Below are 6000 nucleotides of genomic sequence, written 5' to 3' on the forward strand. Positions count from 1 at the left end.
CCAGGAACGAAATTATTGAAGGCTGAAGATGAAACCGAAATCAACCCGACACAATATCGAAAGGTGGTAGGATGCCTCAGATATCTCTTGCAAACAAGACCCGATATGGCTTACGCGGTTGGAGTTATTAGCCGATATATGAAAAGTCCAAGAGAATCACATGGTGTTGCAATCAAACACATCCTAAGGTACTTACGTGGAACAACGTCACATGGAATCAAGTACGAGAGGATGGGGCAAAACCGGATCATTGGTTACAGCGATAGTAGTCACAATGTCGACCCGGACGACGGAAGAAGCACAACCGGTCACATTTTCTACTACGGGTCCTCTCCGATAACATGGTGTTCTCAAAAGCAAGATACTGTTGCTTTATCATCTTGCGAGGCGGAGTTCATGGCTGCAACTGCGGCTTCATGTCAAGCAATATGGCTTCAAGATTTGCTAGGCGAAATCATGAACAAAGCACAAGAGAAGGTGGTCCTAAGAGTTGATAACAAGTCAGCTATCGAACTCACGAAGAATCCTGTTTTTCACGGAAGAAGCAAACACATTCACACGAGGTTTCACTTCATTCGTAAGTGTGTTGAAAAGGAACAAGTGGAGGTGAAGTACATTCCAGGTGAAGAACAAAAGGCAGACATTCTCACAAAACCATTGGCTCGAACCAAGTTCAAGACAATGCGGGACTTGATCGGGATTGAAGACATCTTTAGAAGGACTTAAAGATTGGCGGTGATCGGGAATCTCTAGAAGGACTTAGAGATTCGGGGGTGATTATTGGAATCATAAGTCCTCATTTCCCTCCACCCATGTCTTCCACCCACAATAAAGGAAGGGACACCAACAAGTTGGTTGGGTCTCATACTTATTAATATATGATTGAAATGATTAAGTCCATCCTATATATTCAGTGAATTACCAAGAGGGTAATACACAACAAAACACAACAACAAAACACAGCAACATACACAGACATATATATGTAATTGGTTTTGAGTTATATTTCCAAATCAATCAAAGAGTTAGTTTGATATATTCTTCTGTGTTTATACAATTGATATACTACAATTGTTTATACAATTGCTATACCATACAATTGCTATACTAGAATATATATATATATCGTCTCTTTATTTCCTTAGAAGATTGACCATCTAGAATCGGTCTTTATCAATCCATGTTATTTGCTCAAAGTTTTTGATAATGCAAATTATTCGGTTTGAATGTATTCTTAACAATTTTTATTTTGGAAAACATACTTTCTAAATTAACTGCTAAACTATTTAAGCAATTGTGTGGTTTGTGATTTGTAAATGGCATTAAGGGCCAATGAAAAACTTACATGACAGAGTTCTAAAGTGATTAATATGTCTACCAACTGTTTTTACGCAACCACATTCTTCTTTTGACGTAGTTTGAAATGGGGTTTCATACCCTGTGAACATTTCAAGAGTTCAAAGCAAATAAACGGTTAAGACCTTAGTTTTCTTTAGGTTTACTGTAAAATTGCATCTATTGCTTAAATAAAATGAAATTACGCTATGATGATACAGTTATAACCACTAGGTTAGAACGTTCTGATGTGTCAAGCATCATCAAGCATTCGCATTGAAACCAAGTTATGTATGCTAGCTAGCCTCAAATCCGTTTTTTCTTTGTTTTAATTGTGAAATATAGGCGATGAGGCTCATTTGATCAATGTTTTAAAAACAGTTTTTTAGTTGAACCGGTACGGTGCCGGTTACCGGTTCAACCGGTTTGACTGCGGGTTCAACCAGTTTCTATAATTTTTATTTTTTTTATTTTCCTACACACATATAGACATCCACAAGTTTAAACATTAAAAATACACCTAAATACAAGTTGAAGATCAATCCAAATACACTAAAAACACATAACCGTAAGTTCTATATCAATCCACGTACATCAAAAATAAATAAAGTATAATAAGGAAACAAAATATAATTTTAGACGAATACAACCGCATTAAAAAACTTTATAACATTTATCATGCATTTTATTCAAAAAATCTAAATAGATGTGAAAAAAAACAAAGTTTGTTATGAAAATGATTTATTTCCAGGTGTTTTTATTTTATTTAACCGGTTCGACCGAATTTTTGTAAAAACCGGCCGGTTCATTTCATTCCAGTTCGGAAATAGACACAATTCCCTAGCTTGATTGTTCTATATTGAACCAAGTCTTTGAGAGGATGAAACATCACATCAATATGCCTACTCCCCCATGCATTACCAAATTCTTTGCTAATTTGATGGTGGAACAGTTTCACAATACATAACAATTCCCTCTTGTTGAACACACCTTAACTTCTCTATAACTCGTCTCAACTAAACTGCTGAAATTGCTCAGCATGTTGATGCGATAAACTCTACATCTGTTGCCGATAGTGTGACAATTGGCTGTTTTTTAGACAACCAAGACACTGCACTTCGCTCATCATAAAGACGTACCGTGAAGGGCTTATTCTATCATCTATATCACCGGCATAAACGCTATCAGTGAAGCCATTTAGCATTGTATCCCTTTTCTTGTACACAATTCCATAGTCTAGCGTCCCTTTTAAATATCTCATTATTCTTTTGGCATCTTGTAGATGCATTACCGATCATGTAACTACCTGTTTCTAACGAGTATCACATACAACGACTCATCTTACATACTTATAAAGCTATCATTTTTCTTTGAATCTCATGCTTTTGAAACCCCCATAAAAATTTGCCAACACCTCATGCATTTGAAACCCCCACACCCTTTCACCTTCAAAGTAATGAATCTCATGCATTTGAAACTTCCAAAACTATTCAACTTATAGGATTTAATTTGACTTTTGAAATTCCCTTCACACAAATGTAGTTAGCCTATAAATACTTACTTCTATAGAAACAAATATCCTAAAACAAAACAAAATACTTCTTTTGTCTAATTAGTGATCCTTTGTTCTCTGTTTTGGTGTAAATGAAAGTCTTATGTTGTCAATATAATATTGAAGTTCAACAATCTATAATAAGCAAGGTATGCATTTTGTGTTTTTAATCAAAACAATTGGTTTTTTTGTTGGTTTGTTCACATATTGTGTTTTTAATCGTGAATAAAAGTAGCTCTTAGGTTTGAGAACTTTCTAACATCTATTTTAAAAATTGACACATGCAATATTTTATTGAGCATACAGGTACGAGCAATTATCTTTTGAAAGGCAAGACTCTACACCATCCATTTGTTATAAGTCTATATTATTAGGGGTAAAATTGAATTGGTGAATAGAGCAATCAAGGGTGAAGATTTAACTTCAAGTTTTATGATTCTAACTCTGCTTGAAATGTGATAGGGAAAACTGCAATAAAGTCCCTACATATTGGCCTCATAATCGATTTAGTCCTTATATATTTTTTTTATTCAATTAAGTCCCAAATACCGGTAATCGTATTCAATTTAACCCTTTGACCCGGTCAACAGGTCATCCAACTTTCAAAAATTACATTTTTGGCCCAGATTTCACAATTTATTACAAATTTGGTCCAAAATTTACACTTTTGGCCCATATTTTAAATTTTGTTACAAATTTGGTCCAAACTTTACCCTTTTTGCCCAAATTTTAGAATTTTATTATGAATTCATCCAAACTTTAGTTTTTTTTACAACTTTTTTTCTCAAAAAATTGTTTCTAATATGTTTTTTCTTTATAAAATCATATTTATACAAAAAAACGTATTTTCACATAAAAATCTTATATTTTCTATATAAAAAGTTTTTTGTATATGAAATATCTATTTATAAAAATATGTATTTATTAAGTATATAGATATATACAAACCCGTTTTTATAAAAAAATATATACAAAAACGTATTTTACAAAAAAAATGTATACAAACACCTATCACACACACACACACACACACACACACACACATATATATATATATATATATATATATATATATATATATATATATATATATATATATATATATATATATATATATATGCACACAAATAGGTGTGTATCTATATTTTTTTTATAAAATCGTGTTTGTTTATATTTTTTATAAAAACATGTTTGAATAATTTTTTATATAATACGTGTTTGTGTACATTTTATAAAATCGTGTTTGTATACATTTTATAAAAACGTGTTTGAATAATTTTTTATATAATACGTGTTTGTATATATTTTATAAAATCGTGTTTGTATACATTTTTATAAAATGTATACAAACACGTATTATATAAAAAATTATGCAAATATGTTTTTATAAAAAAAAAATGTAAACAAACACGATTTTATAAAAAAATATAGATAAAATAAGTGTTTCTATACATTTTTTTTGTAAAATACGTTTTGGTATACATTTTTTTATAAAAACGGATTTGTATATATTTATATACTTAATAAATACCTATTTTTATAACTAGATATTTCATATACAAAAAACTTTTTAAAAAAACTTTTTATATAGAAAATATAAGATTTTTATGTGAAAATACATTTTTTTTGTATAAATATGATTTTATAAAGCAAAAACATATTAGAAACAATTCTTTTGAGAAAAAAAAAGTTGTAAAAAAAACTAAATTTAGGATGAATTCATAATAAAATTCTAAAATTTGGGCAAAAAAGGTAAAGTTTGGACCAAATTTGTAACAAAATTTAAAACCTGGGCCGAAAGTGTAAATTTTGGACCAAATTTATAATAAATTTTGAAATCTGGGCCAAAAATGTAATTTTTGAAAGTTGGATGACCTGTTGACCGGGTCAAAGGGTTAAATTGAATGCGATTACCGGTATTTGAGACTTAATTGAATAAAAAAAATATATAGGGACTAAATCGATTATGAGGCCAATATATAGGGACTTTATTGCATTTTTCCTAAATGTGATATGCATAATTTGTTGCACTTATTTATAAACACTCTGAGATTTAATGAATATTTAAGTTGAAGATTACCTCACATTTGAACAATATGCAAGTTTTTGTGTTGAAGTTCATATTGAGATGTAGAAATTCACTTTAATGAGCTGATATCGCTTTATGAGGAAATTTGTAGTTTTTAATGAGATGATGCATTGATGTTTTTAAAGATAATGCCAGAAACTTTACCCTTTACCATTGTTAATTGTTGTAGGTTTGTTGTACAAGTTGTATCTCTTGGTTTTTAATTCTATTGTTGTTATCCATTCACATGTTTCATATTCTTGAAAATGATCAGTGTAATGATTTTCTTAAATCAACATTAACAGAGTAAGGAGTCAAACACATTAATTGCAATAAAATAATAATTGAACTTTTATGAAGAAACACATAGCTCGAACAAGCTACCTCCACATCTTAAACCTACAAAAAATTCTTGATAATTAATAATAGAAATGATAATAAATGATGAAACTATAAAACAAACACCTAATAAGAAATATCAATGCCAAGAATGTTAAAATGTGTATTTTTTTTTTAGTTATTCACTAATCTTGGTTTTTATTTTATAATAAATGTCATATTAATGGAAAATATTCATTTGAAAGTTACACAAACTCTTGATCTTTCAAGTAATTAACCAAACATACTCAGTTTTTTTAACTTATTTAAATCATTCACTTTAACCTCCTTAATTTGATTTATTTAATACATTAAAATTAATTATTAGTCTAAGTTCAGACCAACTCTTCATTTTTCAACGTAATATATACATATAACTTATTGGTTAAAATAAAAATGGTTTTAAATCACAACCATAAATCAAAATATCATAAGGCTATTTTTCTAATAGTTAAAAATTATGTATATTTTTAAATATAAAACCTAAACTGAAATGTATATTTAATTAAACGTCAATGTGAGACTAGCCCACTTAGTAGATGTTTTTCTTTTAGATTGAAGGTCTTGTGTTTTAATCCGGACGTTGATGAATTTTATTAACTTGGTCATAGTAACTTCTAACAAATAAACACCCATTATAAAAATCAAGATTTTAAACAATATAATT

Source organism: Lactuca virosa, chromosome 1, assembly GCF_052849685.1.
Source record: "Lactuca virosa cultivar CGN04683 chromosome 1, Lactuca_virosa_CGN04683_v6, whole genome shotgun sequence".
Classification (NCBI taxonomy): domain Eukaryota; kingdom Viridiplantae; phylum Streptophyta; class Magnoliopsida; order Asterales; family Asteraceae; genus Lactuca; species Lactuca virosa.